At 44.8% G+C, this 22588-nt stretch overlaps 1 long non-coding RNA gene across 4 annotated transcripts; it reads left to right on the plus strand.

The window, feature by feature from the left end:
* The first annotated feature begins 986 nt into the window (after window positions 1–986).
* Window positions 987–17286, plus strand: LOC119334682. Of its 4 annotated transcripts, none has more exons than XR_005161490.1 (4): window positions 987–1495; window positions 1789–1885; window positions 2027–2212; window positions 16837–17286. It is a non-coding gene; the product is annotated as an uncharacterized LOC119334682 (long non-coding RNA). The 4 variants fall into 4 exon arrangements; XR_005161489.1 differs by lacking the exon at window positions 16837–17286 and adding an exon at window positions 3192–3273; XR_005161491.1 differs by lacking the exon at window positions 16837–17286 and adding an exon at window positions 3200–3267.
* The last annotated feature ends 5302 nt before the right edge of the window (window positions 17287–22588 follow it).

A 22588-nucleotide genomic window follows, 5' to 3' on the forward strand; every position in this document is an offset into this window, starting at 1 on the left:
CCATACCTGGATTGATTTATTACTATACGTGGATTAATTATGATTTATTACTACTCCCTCCGTTCCTAAATAGTTGTCTTTCTAGCCATCTCAAATGGACTACAACATACGGATGTATGTAGACATGTTTTAAAGTGTAGATTCATTCATTTTATTCCGTATGTAGTCACTTGTTGAAATCTCTAGAAAGACAATTATTTAGGAACGGAGGGAGTATATGATTTATTACTATACGCTTAAATTTATTACCATATTCGATATTTCCCGAGTTATGGCCTTACCATACCTGGATTGATAGCCTTTGGGGTAATTTAAATTTATTACCATATAATTACCATATTCAAAATTTCCTGAGTTATGACCTTACCATACCTGGATTGATTTATTACTATACGTGGATTAATTATGATTTATTACTATATGATTTATTACTATACGTGGATAGCCTTACCATACCTGGTGGTAATTTAAATTTATTACCATATTCGATATTTCCCGAGTTATGGCCTTACCATACCTGGATTGATAGCCTTTGGAGTAATTTAAATTTATTATCATATAATTACCATATTCAAAATTTCCTGAGTTATGACCTTACCATACCTGGATTGATTCATTACTATATGTGGATTAATTATAATTGATTACCATAAATACGTTGGGTATTGCCGGTCAGACGAGAAAAGAGAAAAACCAGTGGGAGGGGCTGGTGGGAGGTGGGACGAAGAAAAACCGGTTGAAAATAAACCGGTTGAAAATAAACCGGTTGAAAGTGGGGGGGACTATTCAACCAATTCGTCCATCTCTACTCCTAATGGAGCAGTTGGTAGTCTCGCTTCCAGGTTTTTTTTCGTCCCACCTCACATGGTTTTTTTTGGTACCTCCTCCCACCTCTGACTTACCCACCAGAAACCGAAAAAACCTCCTCCTGAGGCCCCAACCCGCACCCATCCACGTACAAAAAAATAGACCTACCAAGGTTAACCAACGAAAAAAGACCTACGAAGGTTAACCAGCGACGAAAAAACCTAAACCTATCGCCCGCTCCCTCGCGCCCCTGTTGCTCCCTCCTCAATCCCGATCTGGATCGAGGGGACGAGGAGCTCCTGCCTCCCCGACGGCCGGCCTCCTCCTCGCCCCGCCGCTGCATCCGGCGCCGCCACGGGCTCTGGAGCCAGGGAAGCCATGGCCTGAGCTCGGCCTCGAGGTCCCCCCGCCGTCTCCTGCAGCTTCTGCCCCGCCGCCTCAACGCCTGAGCTCGCCATCACACCAACCTCGGCGCCGCGCCGCCGCCGGCTCTGGTCGCCTCCACCTCCGCTCCAGGCAACCCTCGGTCGCCGGCTCGCTGGAGCACGACGGCAGACGATGGATGCCCTGGTTGTGTGCGACGGTTGCAGTTCTTACGCGCAAGCTAGGGTTGGAGCCGCCAGCTCTTCATCCTGCCCGCCGGCGGCGAGTCTTCCTGTCCCGCACTGCCGCCTCCCCGTTATCACAGGTATCTCCACCCCTTCCTCTTTCCCCCTCTTCTCTCCTCTCCCTTCTCCCTCCTCCTTCTCTGTTCCCTTCCTCCTCCCACCCCATTATCTGTTCATGTTGTTGGCACCTGAAGAAGTTGGTGGCATGGTGAAGCCCCTGAGCAAAAGTTGCAGGAGTCTTTGAAGGAGTTGGAGAAGTCTTCCTTGACAAGATTAGATTAATTTCCCCACTCTGTGATTTGGATTGATTTCTTGAATTTAGCCAAACACCTTTGCTTGTGCTCCTAATTTCCCATCACTCTTTTTGTCACAGCATGGTCAAAACAATGGTGCCTTCACCCTTGCTCGTGCCTCAACCCACATGGTCATCTTTGAGACGTGGTATTCAGTCACATGACAGAGTTCTCTTTGTAAGTGATTAGATGATTTGGAACTCGCTCACTTGATGCACGTTCTGGAAGCTGCATCCACCACTGATTCTTGATATCACTCGTGTGGGACTCTCTGTCATTTACTGATTTGAGCATATGTTGTGGGTTGATGTGTTGCAGATCCTTGAGGTCAGGTGCGGCAACTAGCGACATGTGCTGGAACTTCTGGCTTCGCTGGCGGCGGCATCACCTGCATCGACCTCTCCCTGGTCGCCTTCGAGAGTGTGTGCGGCCGACCATCAAGCTTGTTATGACGCACTTTGAATTTCCGAGCAAGTCGCAGCCTTTTCAGATTCATCAACACAGGTTACATCGGTAGTCAATATGGTTCAGATGCATAATAGTACGTACTTCATTTCCTTTTTGTTGTGTACGGTGTCCTACAACATGGATCATATATATCGGTTATCTTTCAGGTTCAGTTTGCTGTGGCGAATTCTTCTTGAATTTGTTGCAGCAAACTTGTGGTCATGTATGGTTTTTAGTTTTGCAAGCATGCATAGTTTAGAAGTTAGAAAGCTCGTTCATGTATTGTTCTAAACTGAAAGTTTAAGTGGCTTTTCCACCCATGGTATTGTGGTGGTCATAATAGCACACCTCACAATTATTATGGCCAGATCTACAAGCACTGAGCGTTGTGTTTTTTAGCCCCCTCTGTTTCTCCTGGGCATCAATCTATGCGCAACAAGCTCTTCAGTGCTTGATGACAAATAAAGGTTGCATCTTAGATATTTGCTTGATTTGAATGAGCCATTTTGCTGTCAGCTAAACTGTTAAAAGTCAGATGTAAGATTATGTTTCTTGGCACATGAGTTATTTTTCAGTCAACGCATGGCGAGTCCACTTCGAACTGATATATGCACTTTTTATTTGAAACTGAACCACCATGGTTTAATTTTATTTTCATTTGGACAAGTTACCCCAAGTATCATCAGTTCATGATGACTGGTTTGGTGTGATGAATTGATCCTGGTGCTGATTTAAGAGTTTTTATGACGCTGTCTTGTAAGGGAGTAAGGTCTGGTATCTATATGGCTGTTATTTTAGCTCTTACAGATTGCCATATATGACATGCTAATTGTTTTTAGCTCTTGATATAGTTAAACTTTTTTTTTCGAAACGGAGGCAAAAGATTTGCCTCATCCATTAAATGGGAGGAGAATAGAGTTAAACTTTGGATGCACCAGTGCCTGATGCATATGTTTGTTTACTTGGTTTGAACTCTGAATGATATGTTGTTATCTTGCACGCATGCCTGATGAGTTGGTGCTGCTGGTATTTTGAGGAGGCAAGTTGTGGTTTTACTCCTGGCCCTGAGAAGGGTGAACTAGGCCATAGCGAGGGCGCCTTCAGGAACATCGAGTCAGGGTGCCTCACTTTCTATTTTAGTCTGCGAGGTAATGAAGGCAAAAAAAAGTTTCTACTCGCCCTGTTCTTGCAACTAAACAGAGAAAAACTGTGTGGTTACTGAAGCATTATGGTCTATAGTTACCGAAGCATTGCATTTGTTGAGAAAGTGTTCCTTATACCATGTAAGTAGGGACAATTACTATTTAACTAGGTACAATTAATATTTAACAAGCCACAGTTGATCAAGCAGTCAATGCTTAAATATGCCCGTACTCTGTCGTATCCAGGATGGAGCTTTGCTAGCTTTTGAGTTGGATTCTTTTGACTGCACCTAAATATGACAAGCCGACAGTAGATGAGCTCATTTTAAAAAACTGCAGTTTAAAGGAAATTATTACAATATGTATATCAATTCCAACATTGCTATCTGAAGGATGATTTAAGGACTATTTGTCTCTGATGGCTTTCCCTGTTTGGCTCCCTTTTATGTGAGTTGACTCTACAGTTCTAGGATCTTCTCTGTAACCATAAATTCACAGCTTAGCAAAAGTATATATATATACTTGCTAGACCTTCTCATTACACTCTTTCACTTTTTTGGACTAATACTATCCTGTATAGACCTAATAACAGAAGACATGGGAAATGCTTTCGTAACATGATGTTTTTTTTTGTTAGATGCTCTGTTTATTTAGTGTCGTTGATCCAAAAACTTGAAAGTGTAGAAATGTTCATGCATGGGACTATAGAACCAAGTATTTCTCGATTTGGTGATGCTTAATTCAGAGTTCTTATGCATCAGATTGGAGTGTTAACACAAACCTATCATTTATTTCACTTCATATGAGTTAATGCCAAGGCCTTTTTTGTGTCCCCTCTAATCATTGCATTTGTATCTTGATCATTGTATTACGAGAAGCAAAATATTTCTCATGTTTTGCTCAGTGTGTCTACTTATCTTATTTATTATATTAACTATTTTTTGATGATATTTCACAAGAATGACATTGTTAGATTTAGATTCGTTAGGTTTCAACACATTTGATGGTAGGCCATTTCAATAATTCTATTTGTTTCAGGCATTGGTAGATTGTGTTACAACTGAAGAGTTTCTTGTGCTAATACTTGCAGATCTCGACACACCCTGAACAATGAGCACATGTTACCAGCCACATTCCACACAGGATGTGTTCTTTTCAAAACAAAGATACTGTGACGCCCGGGTAATTAAACTACAGTAACCCTCTACTAAGGATGCCACGTCACCTCGGTTACTGTTGATAATTTCTCGTTAGTTCAAAAACCGATTCAAATTCAAATTCAAAATCATGTAAACAATAAAAGTTTTCAAGTATTAAAACTAAAATGTTCGGAGTGAGCCAAATAATGCATAGGTAATTATGGTGGAGAAACCACACTTTTATAAAATGTTTAAATACTCTAAAATGAATATAACGGTAGCAAATACAATTATTTAAATGCTTTAAAAATAATAAACATTTTCAAAATTAAATTGTCATAAGTATTTAACTATTGTGGCAGTGGCATAAATTTGTTAAAGCTATTTAGGTGCCACTTTGGTAATTTACTAAAGCTAAAATAAAAGGAAACTGAAAGAGAGCAAAAATAGCAAATAAAAATAAGAAGAGGGAAAGAACCCCCGCTTCCCCCACTAGGCCTCGACCCAGCCGGCCCAGTCGGCCACCCCACCAGGCCGGCCGAACCTGGCAAGGGCCAACCGGCCAGCCCACCACCGCTCCCTTATCCACCCCACATCACGAAACCCTAGCACCCAAGACCGCACAACCCCCCACTCTCTCCCTCGTCCCTCTCCTCCCTTCCGCCTGATCTGGATCGTTGGGAGGGACCCGATCCCGCGCCGCCTTGCGACCTCGTCGCCGGCGCCGCCCCGCTGCTGTCGCCTCCACCCTGCACCTCCCCCGAGCTCGCCTCGTCCTTCCATGCGCCCACCTCCGCGCGCCCCGCCGCTGATGATCGCCCCTGCCGCCCGTGTCGCCCCGCCGTCGCCTGTCGCCTCCACGCCGTCGCCCCACGTCCTCGTCGCCGGAGCCGCCTCGCCGGATCGCTTCTTCGTCCTCCTCGTTTTGGATCTGGGCGCCCCGACGCTGCTCGCCGTCCCCGGCGCCACCTCGTCGACGCCGCATCGCCACCCCCCTGGAGGACGACCTCGCCGGACCTCCCCGCCGGCCTGCCTCCTCCCCTCCGGCCTGCTTTCTCTCCGTCGTCGTCCCCGTCGACCACCCCGACCCCCGCTGCCCCCGTCCCTACGAATCACGGTGAGGCTCCATGCCTCTCCCTCGCCTCGCCGATGGCCCCGTGCTTCCACCGGTGCTGGTCTCGGTGGCTGATGCTGCGGGTGTTCCCGTCGCTGTCCGCCCACGCCCGCCGTGGCCTACGACCACCACTTCCGCCCGCACTGGTCGCGCCCTTGGCGCCCCACCTCGCCTGGCCGCTCCTCCCATGCCTCCCCGTCTCGGGCACCGCGGCCACCGGCGCCCTGACACGCCGGGCTATGGCCTCTGCTTGTCAACGAGCGTCCACACCCACTAACCACCGCTCCGTTAGGCCCCCTGGGGCCACTGACATGGGGGCCCCAGCCCCAGAACGTTTTGTTAAAAAAAAAAGGAATTAAAAATAATATATAAAATAAATAAAATAAATAATAATAATTTAATTAATTAATTAATTAAGTTAATTAATCATAATTACATTAACCTAAACTAACTAATTAGTTTAATTAAACAGTAGTTAGATTAGTTACACACTAATTAGACTAAACACTCAATGACTAGTGGGACCCACACGTCAGTTGACCAGTCAACATCTCTGTTGACTGCTGACGTCATGCTGACGTCATGATGACGTCAGCAAATACTGTTTTGGATAATGTTGAATTTAAATAAATAATTAAAATCAGAAAATGATTAAATCTTTAGAAAATCATATCTTTTAATCCGTAACTCGGATGAAAATACTTTCTACATGAAAGTTGATCAGAACAACAAGACGAATCCGGATACGCAGTCCGTTCGTCCGCCACACCCCCCTAACCTATCGAACCCGCAACTTTCCCCCTCCGGCTCCTCTGCCCGAAAACACGAAACACCGGGAATACTTTCCCGGATGATTCCCCCCTTAACCAGTACCACCTCATACCGCGTTAGAACACGTCTAGCTCTGCTTGTTGACCTGTTATGCACTTGCTTGCTATGTATTTACTGTTTCTCCCCCCTCTTCTCTCCGGTAGCCCCCGTGACGATGCTGATGCCCCTGTGGACGACTACGTCACCGACGACCCATCTCTCTTGCCAGAGCAACCAGGCAAGCCCCCCCCCTTGATCACCAGATATCGCCTATTCTCCTCTATACTGCTTGCATTAGAGTAGTGTAGCATGTTACTGCTTTCGTTAATCCTATTCTGATGCATAGCCTGACATTGTCGCTACATCTGTTGATACCTTACCTGCAATCCTAAATGCTTAGTATAGGATGCTAGTTTATCATCATTGGCCCTACATTCTTGTCAGTCTGCCTTGCTATACTATCGGGCCGTGATCACTTGGGAGGTGATCACGGGTATATACTATACATACATACATACTATACAGATGGTGACTAAAGTCGGGTCAGCTCATTGAGTACCCGCAAGTGATTCTGACGAGGGGGCTGAAAGGACAGGTGGCTCCATCCCGGTAGAGGTGGGCCTGGGTTCCCGACGGCCCTCGACTGTTACTTTGTGGCGGAGCGACAGGGCAGGTTGAGACCACCTAGGAGACAGGTGGGCCTGGCCCTGTTCGGCGATCGCGGATACTTAACACGCTTAACGAGATCTTGGTATTTGATCTGAGTCTGGCTACGAGCCTATACGCACTAACCATCTACGTGGGAGTAGTTATGGGTATCCCGACGTCGTGGTATCAGCCGAAGCACTTCAGACGTCAGCGACAGAGCGGCGCGCGCCGGATTGGAACGTAAGCCTGCTCTTGTATTAAGGGGGCTAGTTCCGCTTTCGGCCGCGTACGCAACGTGCAGGTGTGCTATGGGCGATGGGCCCAGACCCCTGTGCGCTTAGGTTTAGACCGGCGTGCTGGCCTCTCTGTTTTGCCTAGGTGGGGCTGCGACGTGTTGATCTTCCGAGGCCGGGCATGACCCAGGAAAGTGTGTCCGGCCAAATGGGATCGAGCGTGTTGGGCTATGTGGTGCACCCCTGCAGGGAAGTTAATCTATTCGAATAGCCGTGATCTTCGGTAACAGGACGACTTGGAGTTGTACCTTGACCTTATGACAACTAGAACCGGATACTTAATAAAACACACCCTTCCAAGTTCCACAGACAACCCGGTGATCGCTTTTCCGCAGGGCGACGAGGAGAGGATCGCCGGGTAGGATTATGCTATGCGATGCGACTGGAGATGCGCTTGGAGATGCTACCTGGATATGCTACTTGGAGATGTTACTTGGAGATGCTACTTGGAGGACTTCCATCTACTCTCTTCTACATGCTGCAAGACGGAGGTTGCCAGAAGCGTAGTCTTCGATAGGACTAGCTACCCCCCCTCTTATTCTGGCTTTCTGCAGTTCAGTCCACTGATATGGCCTCCTTACACATATACCCATGCATATGTAGTTTAGTTCCTTGCTTGCGAGTACTTTGGATGAGTACTCACGGTTGCTTTCTCCCCCCTTTTCCCCTTTCCTTTCTTTCTGGTTGTCGCAACCAGAGGCTGGAGTCCAGGAGCCAGACGCCACCGTCGACGACGACCCCTACTACACCGGAGGTGCCTACTACTACGTGCTGCCCGCTGACGACGACCGGGAGTAGTTTAGGAGGACCCCAGGCAGGAGGCCTGCGCCTCTTTCGATCTGTATCCCAGTTTGTGCTAGCCTTCTTAAGGCAAACTTGTTTAACTTATGTCTGTACTCAGATATTGTTGCTTCCGCTGACTCGTCTATGATCGAGCACTTGTATTCGAGCCCTCGAGGCCCCTGGCTTGTATTATGATGCTTGTATGACTTATTTTATTTGTAGAGTTGTGTTGTGATATCTTCCCGTGAGTCCCTGATCTTGATCGTACACGTTTGCGTGTATGATTAGTGTACGATTGAATCGGGGGCGTCACAAGTTGGTATCAGAGCCGACTGCCTGTAGGAATCCCCCTTCCACACTCCTTGGCCGAAGTCGAGTCTAGTCACTATAAAACTTTTACTAACATGGCTATGAGCCTTACGGGCCCACGTCGCCATCAGGTGGTAGTAGGATCTTTTACTCCTCGACCTATACTCTGGGATTCTGAACCCTCTTCTATTCGGGTTAAACGATTTTTACTAAAAACTAACTTTAGGTTCTCGAAAATACTTTCTCCCGGAGAGCCCCTTCAGTCCAGATGGTCACCGACTGCACCAGAAGGTTTCGGAGATACTCTTAGATATTCTCTCGAGACTTTGTGCCCATCACTTTTGCTATTCCCTACCACCGATAAATCCTTATGGATAACTACTTACACTTGCCGTTCTTACGATCATTCCCCATTGTTCTTGTTATTACAAGATACCCGAAGTTTTCTCTATTGTTCCGAGAATACTTCGTGCCTACTGCCTAGCAGTTCTTTGCCACATGAATACCCCTTCGAATAAATCCTCGCACTTGTCGAGTATCCGCTCATCCCTAGTTGTTCATGTGTTTCACAATGGTCTTCGAAATACTATTTGATCCTCCAAAAATCCTTAATAGCTTATTGCTCTGCAATACTTGTCTGCTTGCATTATGGATGCTTTCCATATGTCTGGCAATATTCGTTAGTATCCTTAGGCACCGTCATTTTGATCCTATTGATTCAGCATGTGTGCGAATGCACACAATCATCTATCAACCCTTCTAAATTATCCTTCCGGCTCAGACATCATTTTTGAACATGAGCTGGTTCTCGACCAAACTATTTGTCGTCAATTGTGCCTCTGGTATATTCAACTTATCCATCCCTACTCAGAGCATTGCTTCTGATCCTTTGTTTTGGAAATCGAAATTCCTTTATTATCTAAGCATCGAATCATTCCGATGTTCTATAATATGATGCCCGTGCATTCTTCTTCCTCTGGTTGAGTACCGATGCTCACGTCAGATCCCTTGTGGACCACCAAATCCTTTGTTGGATTTTATCTGACAACGCCCTTCATATTCAATAACCTTGTGAGCCTTTCCTCTGATACATAATGCCTTTGGTAAATTGTATCCTCTGCTTTCTTAACCATGCTCTGTCTTTGAGCTTGAGTTAATTACTTCTAAAGATTCTGGTATATGGTTATAAGATGCCCCGATGGGTTGAACCTATGCCTTCCTTAATGGGTGAGAACTCGAAAGTTTTCACGAGTCGTACTCTTCTGGTATTTTGCCAGATAAAATTTCAAAACTACAACTTTATTGAGTGCGAGAAGTGAATGAAAGGTTGTGCATTGGAGAAGTGGGAGTCGACCTTGAACTTTGCGTTCATGCCCATGGACACGATGTACATCTTCTCATCGAAGCTTCTTTTAAAATCAATTATTCCCTTGGTATAAGTTCATCTTATATCTGAGATCTGGCCTTTTTGCAATCGTGGTTCTGACCATGTTCTCCTTTAAATATCATGTCCTGTGCAAGTTTAAGCACTTGTCTTCTATAGAGCAATACCCCAGTTCAACTTCTAGTTTGATCTGTCGTCGAGTATTACCACCTGGTATCTCGAGATTATCATGGTACTGCTTCACTTCCTATGAGTTCTTCATCAAGTACTACATACTCACTGATTACAATTTTTCATGGACTCTGAGTTATTAAACACTCAAAGACACCGATAATTGAACCGAGTCCGCATTACGGTTCAACAACTCTTACTAATATTCTTTACTTACGAGTTTGTACCCGATCATGTCATTCCTAGCCTGATAGGTTATATCCTTACCATGCTAAATTCTAACTGTGCTACCTGGTCCTTAATCTCGGAGCACAACTTTTGACAATGAGCTAAGCTTACGTCGATCTTCCTCGTCATATCAGTTCGCCTTGAACAACAATCTTGATTTCAGGTTTGTGTCGTACCTATGGTTCCAATAACCTTTCACTTCATCATTACTTTGACTTGATGTCGTCGCCGATCGATTACATCTTCATGAACTCTCGCGACAAAGGTGTCGTGATCATCAACATTCTGAGCTCATCCATGATATCAATTGAATTCATGATGAGAAATACCATCCTTGCCCTCGATGAATTGTATTATCATCGACCACTTTATTGCCTTCCCACCAACACAAGCTTGTTCATGCTTGGTGTTATACCTTGAGTTCCTTGCTACCCAGCATTTGATCTTCCTTACCTCGGAAGTATTACCATCTCTTTTTGTCAAGAATGTGGTGGGAATTTCACCATCTCTTAATAATTCTTCATAACATAATACTTCTTGCCATCTTCGTTCATTCCTTGGTCCCCGTATTGTTTTCAACCGGAATACCGACAATGGAACTATGACGTGTGAATTCTAAAATTCTAACAACCCTATTGCTTTGAAGTGAATGGGCAATAGTTCTTTCTAAGTCCTTCGCTTATTGAATCACCATTCTGACATTGGTCGTGCAACCCAACCCATATTTCGGGCGCACCTTTCAACCAATGTTTAATTGTGTATGTTTTCCTCGAGCATACTTCCTTTTATCATTTGATCTGACAAATGTTATCTCCTTGTTCACTTAATGGTGGAAATCCATCTTTTGAGAATCTCGGTGAATTGCCGTTGAGTTCACCAGACACCTCCTTGTCCTCTCCTTGGGTTAATGATGAACTCTTGTTAACGGAAGTCACTTCATAGTTCATATCCCGAGAATCTTACAGTGTCATCCCGTCAATTGGTGTTGCACCTTTCTTCTCAGGCATCCTGAGCCTGAGGTATCCTGACACCAATCTTACCTGAATCTCCGTCAGATATGATGGTTAGGACAACTTTCCAAGAGTTATGATATTGATCCTTTGATGACCCGGTAACATGATGTCATGCCTAGCACCACCCCCCCCGGCTGGAGGACCTATCGTTATAATTTCTTTTGCAAGGATAACCATTCTTCCTGGAGGAAATTGTAAAACCTATTTTATAAGCTGTTCCTGATGGATCCATTGAGTATCCAAAATCCGATTTTTGCTTGAAGACCATGTCAATGCTATCTCGAAGCATGTCTGTGGTACTCCGTTCATCAACAAGAACATTTGAAGCACAATGCTAAATTCTCTTTATCAATTATCCAAACACCGTTGTATGGGTAGCGTCATGAAATTCCTCTCCCTTTACCTCAATGATTCTCTACTTCTATCCTGTCATGGATATCATGCCCCGCTTGTCCTAGGGAAGGATATACCCCTGTAATATGTGTGTATACACATTTTCCTCCCCATTGTTTTGATTAAACCTGGAAATCACCTTTCCTTTCCATTGGTTTATTTAAACCCTTTCTATGATCTATATGATATAAACAATAATAATTCCCTACTTGTGCAAACACCTTGGTGTACAACTCGGTCAGTAAGACCCTGTTACTTTTGTTGATGACATTTCGGTAACCACCGATGGACGAGAACTTTGCCTATTGGTCCGCCTCGTTCAACGAGCAGGAAAATGGTTCTCTTCGTCCCTCGCCCCTGGTATCGACGTTGTTGCCAACATAATCGACAGGCTATCCTCTGACATGCCTTTCTTGCATGATCACGCAAAACGTCTCCGCCCTTCCTACTTTTAACCCACATGGTGGGCCCATAACCCACAGTTCCACAGGATCGAAACCTGACTCTCCTATACACCCCCTGTTCCCAAAGTTATTCCTCTCGCGTGGACTCGTACGTAATTCATGAGCCACCTTCCGATGAGATCATCGATTCTGGCATCGGAAACAATAATTATTTCGTTGCTTGAAACCCCTTTCACCTTCTGACTAGGCATTGAACGATTGCCTGACTGCCTGAAACTTCTTGTTGGACCTTCCAACTTTACTCTCGATGTGTTCTATTTGTTCAACTCGAGAGGTACTCATATGCTCATTCATGGGTTAATCCCAGGTTATTACCCTTATAGCATTCTGTCGTTTTCGATCTACCCCGTTACCTATTCGTAAATACGATGAAGATCCCGAAGAAAAGATGCCGACTTCATCATAAGGACCTGAAGCAGAGAAATGAAGACATCAATGTATTGGATCGGTTCTCTTCGAGAAGAGCAAGCCAGAATGAGAAGACCCGATAGATTCGTAACCGAACCTTCCCCCCTTTCACTACCTCTTAAATCTCGGGACGAGATTTCTTGTAGTGGAGGAGATTTGTGACGCCCGGGTAATTAAACTACAGTAACCCTCTACTAAGGATGCCACGTCACCTCGGTTACTGTTGATAATTTCTCGTTAGTTCAAAAACCGATTCAAATTCAAATTCAAAATCATGTAAACAATAAAAGTTTTCAAGTATTAAAACTAAAATGTTCGGAGTGAGCCAAATAATGCATAGGTAATTATGGTGGAGAAACCACACTTTTATAAAATGTTTAAATACTCTAAAATGAATATAACGGTAGCAAATACAATTATTTAAATGCTTTAAAAATAATAAACATTTTCAAAATTAAATTGTCATAAGTATTTAACTATTGTGGCAGTGGCATAAATTTGTTAAAGCTATTTAGGTGCCACTTTGGTAATTTACTAAAGCTAAAATAAAAGGAAACTGAAAGAGAGCAAAAATAGCAAATAAAAATAAGAAGAGGGAAAGAACCCCCGCTTCCCCCACTGGGCCTCGACCCAGCCGGCCCAGTCGGCCACCCCACCAGGCGGGCCGAACCTGGCAAGGGCCAACCGGCCAGCCCACCACCGCTCCCTTATCCACCCCACATCACGAAACCCTAGCACCCAAGACCGCACAACCCCCCACTCTCTCCCTCGTCCCTCTCCTCCCTTCCGCCTGATCTGGATCGTTGGGAGGGACCCGATCCCGCGCCGCCTTGCGACCTCGTCGCCGGCGCCGCCCCGCTGCTGTCGCCTCCACCCTGCACCTCCCCCGAGCTCGCCTCGTCCTTCCATGCGCCCACCTCCGCGCGCCCCGCCGCTGATGATCGCCCCTGCCGCCCGTGTCGCCCCGCCGTCGCCTGTCGCCTCCACGCCGTCGCCCCACGTCCTCGTCGCCGGAGCCGCCTCGCCGGATCGCTTCTTCGTCCTCCTCGTTTTGGATCTGGGCGCCCCGACGCTGCTCGCCGTCCCCGGCGCCACCTCGTCGACGCCGCATCGCCACCCCCCTGGAGGACGACCTCGCCGGACCTCCCCGCCGGCCTGCCTCCTCCCCTCCGGCCTGCTTCCTCTCCGTCGTCGTCCCCGTCGACCACCCCGACCCCCGCTGCCCCCGTCCCTACGAATCACGGTGAGGCTCCATGCCTCTCCCTCGCCTCGCCGATGGCCCCGTGCTTCCCCCGGTGCTGGTCTCGGTGGCTGATGCTGCGGGTGTTCCCGTCGCTGTCCGCCCACGCCCGCCGTGGCCTACGACCACCACTTCCGCCCGCACTGGTCGCGCCCTTGGCGCCCCACCTCGCCTGGCCGCTCCTCCCATGCCTCCCCGTCTCGGGCACCGCGGCCACCGGCGCCCTGACACGCCGGGCTATGGCCTCTGCTTGTCAACGAGCGTCCACACCCACTAACCACCGCTCCGTTAGGCCCCCTGGGGCCACTGACATGGGGGCCCCAGCCCCAGAACGTTTTGTTAAAAAAAAAGGAATTAAAAATAATATATAAAATAAATAAAATAAATAAATAATAATTTAATTAATTAATTAATTAAGTTAATTAATCATAATTACATTAACCTAAACTAACTAATTAGTTTAATTAAACAGTAGTTAGATTAGTTACACACTAATTAGACTAAACAGTCAATGACTAGTGGGACCCACACGTCAGTTGACCAGTCAACATCTCTGTTGACTGCTGACGTCATGCTGACGTCATGATGACGTCAGCAAATACTGTTTTGGATAATGTTGAATTTAAATAAATAATTAAAATCAGAAAATGATTAAATCTTTAGAAAATCATATCTTTTAATCCGTAACTCGGATGAAAATACTTTCTACATGAAAGTTGATCAGAACAACAAGACGAATCCGGATACGCAGTCCGTTCATCCGCCACACCCCCCTAACCTATCGAACCCGCAACTTTCCCCCTCCGGCTCCTCTGCCCGAAAACACGAAACACCGGGAATACTTTCCCGGATGATTCCCCCCTTAACCAGTACCACCTCATACCGCGTTAGAACACGTCTAGCTCTGCTTGTTGACCTGTTATGCACTTGCTTGCTATGTATTTACTGTTTCTCCCCCCTCTTCTCTCCGGTAGCCCCCGTGACGATGCTGATGCCCCTGTGGACGACTACGTCACCGACGACCCATCTCTCTTGCCAGAGCAACCAGGCAAGCCCCCCCCCTTGATCACCAGATATCGCCTATTCTCCTCTATACTGCTTGCATTAGAGTAGTGTAGCATGTTACTGCTTTCGTTAATCCTATTCTGATGCATAGCCTGACATTGTCGCTACATCTGTTGATACCTTACCTGCAATCCTAAATGCTTAGTATAGGATGCTAGTTTATCATCATTGGCCCTACATTCTTGTCAGTCTGCCTTGCTATACTATCGGGCCGTGATCACTTGGGAGGTGATCACGGGTATATACTATACATACATACATACTATACAGATGGTGACTAAAGTCGGGTCAGCTCATTGAGTACCCGCAAGTGATTCTGACGAGGGGGCTGAAAGGACAGGTGGCTCCATCCCGGTAGAGGTGGGCCTGGGTTCCCGACGGCCCTCGACTGTTACTTTGTGGCGGAGCGACAGGGCAGGTTGAGACCACCTAGGAGACAGGTGGGCCTGGCCCTGTTCGGCGATCGCGGATACTTAACACGCTTAACGAGATCTTGGTATTTGATCTGAGTCTGGCTACGAGCCTATACGCACTAACCATCTACGTGGGAGTAGTTATGGGTATCCCGACGTCGTGGTATCAGCCGAAGCACTTCAGACGTCAGCGACAGAGCGGCGCGCGCCGGATTGGAACGTAAGCCTGCTCTTGTATTAAGGGGGCTAGTTCCGCTTTCGGCCGCGTACGCAACGTGCAGGTGTGCTATGGGCGATGGGCCCAGACCCCTGTGCGCTTAGGTTTAGACCGGCGTGCTGGCCTCTCTGTTTTGCCTAGGTGGGGCTGCGACGTGTTGATCTTCCGAGGCCGGGCATGACCCAGGAAAGTGTGTCCGGCCAAATGGGATCGAGCGTGTTGGGCTATGTGGTGCACCCCTGCAGGGAAGTTAATCTATTCGAATAGCCGTGATCTTCGGTAACAGGACGACTTGGAGTTGTACCTTGACCTTATGACAACTAGAACCGGATACTTAATAAAACACACCCTTCCAAGTTCCACAGACAACCCGGTGATCGCTTTTCCGCAGGGCGACGAGGAGAGGATCGCCGGGTAGGATTATGCTATGCGATGCGACTGGAGATGCGCTTGGAGATGCTACCTGGATATGCTACTTGGAGATGTTACTTGGAGATGCTACTTGGAGGACTTCCATCTACTCTCTTCTACATGCTGCAAGACGGAGGTTGCCAGAAGCGTAGTCTTCGATAGGACTAGCTACCCCCCCTCTTATTCTGGCTTTCTGCAGTTCAGTCCACTGATATGGCCTCCTTACACATATACCCATGCATATGTAGTTTAGTTCCTTGCTTGCGAGTACTTTGGATGAGTACTCACGGTTGCTTTCTCCCCCCTTTTCCCCTTTCCTTTCTTTCTGGTTGTCGCAACCAGAGGCTGGAGTCCAGGAGCCAGACGCCACCGTCGACGACGACCCCTACTACACCGGAGGTGCCTACTACTACGTGCTGCCCGCTGACGACGACCGGGAGTAGTTTAGGAGGACCCCAGGCAGGAGGCCTGCGCCTCTTTCGATCTGTATCCCAGTTTGTGCTAGCCTTCTTAAGGCAAACTTGTTTAACTTATGTCTGTACTCAGATATTGTTGCTTCCGCTGACTCGTCTATGATCGAGCACTTGTATTCGAGCCCTCGAGGCCCCTGGCTTGTATTATGATGCTTGTATGACTTATTTTATTTGTAGAGTTGTGTTGTGATATCTTCCCGTGAGTCCCTGATCTTGATCGTACACGTTTGCGTGTATGATTAGTGTACGATTGAATCGGGGGCGTCACAGATACCCTGATACATGATTATTCCTCTTTCAAGTTCTTGATCCTTGAAGATACTTGCTAGGTTTCTAGCTGATTTTTTGGTAGTATAAGGCTATAAGCTCGATGTATATGGCCTGAATATGGTCTGATTCAGAGTACATTGTGTTCTGAAGCTTTTTACTGTATGGTTCTCTCTTGAAAGAATTCAAGCCATTATTCAATGGGAGAGAATAGTTGTAATCCTCAAATAACTGTCGTACCTATTCATCAGCTGACACAATTGCCACCGAGATCATTATTTTCCTTTTTTTTTCAGGTTTTCAACATCACGAATTTCATACTTATGGAGTGGAGCTACCAAAATATCTATTGAGGTAAAATCACTATATACATATTGTTTTCCCCACATTGCATCAGGCGACACACATCTGTTGCAAAGAAATAGGCATCACCTGTGTGCTTGCTTTTGTTCGCTTCTAGACGGAGGGAGTACTACTAGATAGACACATACTTCTTTATGCAATTCTTAATTTATAGAAGCAGACGAACTGATTATGTGGATTGAATATATAATCCCATGTGTAGGTGCTATCCAAGTGTTGTGATTATTTAGCACACACAACTTGCAGGGAGATAACTCTATACTATGAAGACTTTAAAATACGAGTGCGTGTCGTTGGTGTTTTTGAAACCATCTTCCATCACGTCTAATATTGTTCTATTTCATAATAGTAATTGTTCAGCCTTTGACTGACATATGGATGATTTTTGTAATATATTTCTTTCTTCCATATTACCAGGAAGTATGTCGAAGCACATAATATATTCCATATGCAGTGGACTAACAGAACGACACAACACATAAAAAGAGGAGTATAAGTGGAAACCTTTCTTTCTCTTTAAATTCTTGAGGACTGTAACATTATGATGAAGGTGGAACCATAGAGAGATGTGTATTTTTAATTGAGATATTTTCAGGAGTACCGTTGCAAAGCTGATATATCTTTCTTTTACAAGATATGGTTGCACTTGCTTCATCTACATAGGCCGTCTGGAATGCCATGAGGCCGGGATTTGTGTAGGAAATCTTCAAAGCTATTATATTGGTCTCAAGAAACTTGCAATACATCAATGCATTTTTATTTTTATTTTTTTGCTGACACCACAGCTACCACCTCTTCACTAAATGACAGAGGTTGCCAGCAGCTGCACATGGAAAGATTGAATGTTATATTCTGTCTACTAATCAATAAGGAGGGAGATCAAAATTAATGCTCTCAAATATTCGCCTGATCATTTGTATGTTTCTGCAATTTTCCTGCTTGTTGGAACATGTCTGATGTACTTACACATTAACAAAAATGATCTGTAACATTCATGAAAATATTTGGGTTTGGTCCTCTGCTTTTTTACTGTTTATTTACTCATGAAGATAGCAGATGTCCCTGTTTTTAAATATAGTTATCTGTGCTTCCAGTTGGTAGAGATCAAAGTATTAACTCGCCGATGTAGGGGAAAAGAGCTCTTTTATAGACACTACTAGCAGTGGATACATGGTGAGCCGTTTTGAAATTGTTTCATAGAATAACTCCCGTATAAGGTCTGGTCTTTTGGGTATACAATCCTTTCTTGAGATGAGCATTGGCAGCTCACATAAGTATACAGTAGTATATTTGACAGATGATGATGATCATTGGCAGCTCACATAAGTATACAGTAGCATATTTGACAGATGTGCATTGGCAACTCTTCTAAATCTGTGTTTTACCATTTAACAATGAACTATGTAATTTAATCAATAGACTCACTTCACTTGCCATGCTAACTGAAAATCTATATGTCAAATGATGCGACTGTCAAGTGGAAGTTACTTATATTTTCTTACGTCACCTGAGAAGTTTCTTTTTAGCAAGCTTGTTTAAGTGCAGCCAAAGTGTACTCTGTTTTTTAGACGATCTCCATGTTTTCTATTGAGATCAGAGAGCAGCTGAAGTAGTGATGGGACTATACCATTTTTAGGTTCTGAAGGCAAAGCTTCTTACAGAGTTAGTCACATTTGCCAGTTCTGTGAGTAGAAAAAATCTTGATAGCTTGTTGCTTCTGCTCAGTGTGCTTGGTGCATAAATTGATTGCTTGCTGCAAATGTTGTTTAGTGTCCTATTTCATGGTAGCTTCAGATGCTATATATTTGGAGATTTTGTTGCCGGTATTTGGAGTGCTAGGAGAGTTTCTAAACTACTGTCACGACATCATAGATAGGATAGTGAACCAATGTGACATATGTATAACATTTCATGTGAGATTCTTTGCAGCAAACTGCATGAGCGAGCGGTCCATAAGTATCGTGTGAAAGAGAGAGGGCACCATGGCGAAGATGAGGTGAGCGTTATCCGGTTTTAAAGGAGAAGACCCCAGCGAGAAATCACCTGCTAAGATGGGAAACTGAGCGGTAAGGCAGGAAAGGGAAGTGTGCGTCGTGGGGTGGGGTTTTCGTGTTGGGACCGCATGTTGGGATAACATATGGGTTGGGATTTGGGGGCGTCCGGAGTATCCATACGGTTAAATTTTGGGGAGCTCGCTTAATGTCCTAACATGTTAGGACATATGAGGGAGAAATAAGATTTGACCTTGGATATGACCATTTGTGTGATTTATTTGTATGGATCGTAGCCCGTAGCAACGCACGGGCGTTCTACTAGTTAGGAGTAGAGATGTAGCTTGAGCTGTTAGGCCCCATTCGTTTTGAAGGATTTTTACAAGGAAAAACATAGGAATAAAGATTTCAGAAGGAAATTTCCTACATATGCATTCAGTTTGTATGAAACACGTACGAGAATTTTGTAGGAATACTATTTATTTCTTATGTTTTTGGAGAAATCTACACATCCACTCAAAACTCATTTTGTATGCAGGAACAAGACAAGACAATTTCCTAGGATGGCAAGTGTCATCCTATCAAATTCTTGTACTATTCCTATCTTATATTTTGGCTTCCTCCAAACCGAATGAGGCTGATTTTCCTAGATTAATCCAACATCCATACGATGAAATGGCAGTCTCTGGCATGAAATAAAATGGAAGTGATTCCTTTTATGACAACATATATACTGCTACTTTTTTAGGTTGGATTTATAAGCCATGCACGGCTTTTCATCTCTCGTGTTGGATTTATAAGCCATGCACGGTTTTTCAGGCCTTCGATTTGATTAGGGAGACATTTATTATATAGTACAGAAGATGTATCTTTAGATTCTTCATCTTCTAACCATACATTTTTTATGATTTATACATGTTTTATTAGTCAAATTAAAAATGTAAAAACTCATGCTCGAATTACAATAAACACAACCAAAGAGAGTGTTCAGAGTTTCTTTGGTTTGCTAAATTCCTAAAACGTGGGAATAGAAAGAAAAAAAACGAAGAAGCAAAATGCCATCCAAAGCAAGAGAGTAGAATTGTACCTAGCAGAGCTTCCCCATACATCACACTTTTGGTAATTGGATTTCCAATTTGAATCATTTTCAGCCATTGATGCCCCTCTTTCCTGCGTGAGCTGCTCCTAGGCAAGGTGTCATATGGGCTGCTTTTCTAGACGAAAAAAAATCAAGAGCATCCCCTTTGCTTATACGTCTTACATCTGATCCCGAATGGACAGTCCTGAGATGTGACGTATTACATGTTTTCCTCCTACCTTCCACAATTCCCATCCGACAGCTCTTCCTCTCTCACAATATGAAGAACCCTACAACGTTGTCGTTTCCTCAGGCTAGCAGCCGCTCGCCTAGTCGTACTCGATCCACCTCCTTCCTCGGATCGGCGGTGTCCATTGCCACTACAGAATCATCTCGATTGAATCTCTGCAAAACCTCCTACGATGGCGAGCCGCCCGTTTTGCTGGCCGTCACCAACAGTTGGATCATTGTTACAAGGCGATAGTGCTCGCAAATTGGAGTATTTGACAAAAAAAAACTACTTGTTTTGGGGTGACCGCCTCACAGAACTACAACTTTCAAAATTTTGACCAAAAACTATCCCTTTTTGTAACTCGTCCCTAAAAACTACATTTTTTGTTGATGACCGTTTTAGTCATTTTAAACAAAAAAATAACAACGGTGGCCCACATTTCAGGCCACGCTCCACTGATGCCTAATGGCAGGCACTTGACAATCGTTATCCCCTAGGCTCGTTATGACCTGGTCCGACCAGGTCAAAGTGGCCGCCGACTCACTCTCCCCCTTCATAACTCACTCTCTTCTTCACTTCTTTGCTCACACTCCGGAGACGGTGACGCGTCGCGACCGCCGACCATGCCGTCGTGGCCCAAGAGCAACGAGAGCTCCAACGATAACGAATACATGAGCAATTTTAGCAGCATGCAGATGGAGTACTTTGTTTGTTAGCTCACTTTGTCCTCTCCTCTGCTAGGGTCGGGGTTAGGGTTTGTTCCATTCAACTTCGTATTTGTGAGATGTTGTAGTCGGGGTTAGGGTTTGTGCTATTGCAGCAAACTCATGACACTATGGTGGACTCAAGTTTCTGTGGCCTTGTGGTTGAATCTGAGCTTAAGTGTGTCCTGCACAGGCAGATGCCACACAAGTTTGTAGCATTTGAAAGCACTGACATTGGCAGGAGATTCATATGATGTGCTACTGAGGTGATAAAGTAAGTTGTCCTTGCTTTGATTGATTCATTTTGTGTTATGTAGTGGAAACAATGCACTGTCTAGTTCATGTTCTTCTGAATGCTGCTTAAGTGTAACAACATTGCTATGTATGATTTCCGCAATTGCAGTATAAGGCACTAGAAAAGAGCAATCATATGGAGTACAATCATATGAATCAAAATATCCTAAGGATTAGAATCCTCCTAATCTTCTTTAGAAACCTTTTCAATCAGAAATTGGGGATGAAATTGGATAAGGGCTGTTGCGTGATGATATTCATGTGGCTGACCAATTGACTACCTATTCAGCCTACCACTTGTCATCATCACCTGTGTGCAATGAAGGTGCACACTGAACATAGCAGCGAAACCAAGACACCAAATGTTGTCTCGTTATTTTTGTCACGTTCAGGTTGGTGTACCATCATCAGAAAAGGGTGGCTTGCAAGAATCCAACTCAGACGAGAAAGGCTTTGGTTTATGTTGAACCTTTACCGAAACGGGAATTCTCAAATTTTGTGCTGAGCTCTGGTATACCAAGCCATTCCATTTGATAATCGGTTTATGCATAAAATCAAATCTAGAAAGTTAAAAAAAAACTTTGTGGTATCTTTGCAAGGTACACACTGAACATAGCAGCGAAACCAAGACACCAAACGTTGTCTCGTCATTTTTGTCATGTTCAGGTTGGTGTACCATCATCAGAAAAGGGTGGCTTGCAAGAATCCAACTAAGACGAGAAAGGCTTTGGTTTATGTTGAACCTTTACCGAAACGGGAATTCTCAATTTTTGTGCTGAGCTCTGGTATACCAAGCCATTCCATTTGATAATCGGTTTATGCATAAAATCGAATCTAGAAAGTTAAAAAAAACTTTGTGGTATCTTTGCAAGGTAGTCACACACACACACACACATACACACGCGCGCGCGCACCATATGGTAGAAAAGATTAGAGAAATAGTACAAAATGTTGCTTGTGTGATTAAGAAGGGACAATGCGACACATTCGTCTCATCACTCACTTGCATACAAAACCATGCCTCTGGTTTGTATCCACCAAAGTATCAAATACGTATTTGGAATTTGTCTTACTAAGATTTGTCTCGTTATTTTAATCAAACGACAACATTACATTGAGTGGTGTGGCTTAGCCGCAATGATTTTTGCATTGAGTTGCATTAGTCTCGCCATTTTGTTATATGAATGTTTTCTATCACTTTGCAGGTTGCATTTTCTTGTTTACATTAGCTTCAATTTTACTTTGTGTTGAAGTGTCCAAATGAACTATGGTTGAAGGTTGTTGTGTTCCTTGAAGTGATGCGGCGGGAAGATAATTTTAGGGAATGGCCAACAAGATTTTTCATAGACCCATGTCTTAATTTCACACTGTGCATTTTCTTACTCG

The sequence above is a fragment of the Triticum dicoccoides genome, chromosome 7A (genome assembly GCF_002162155.2).
Source record: "Triticum dicoccoides isolate Atlit2015 ecotype Zavitan chromosome 7A, WEW_v2.0, whole genome shotgun sequence".
NCBI classification, from domain to species: Eukaryota; Viridiplantae; Streptophyta; class Magnoliopsida; order Poales; family Poaceae; genus Triticum; species Triticum dicoccoides.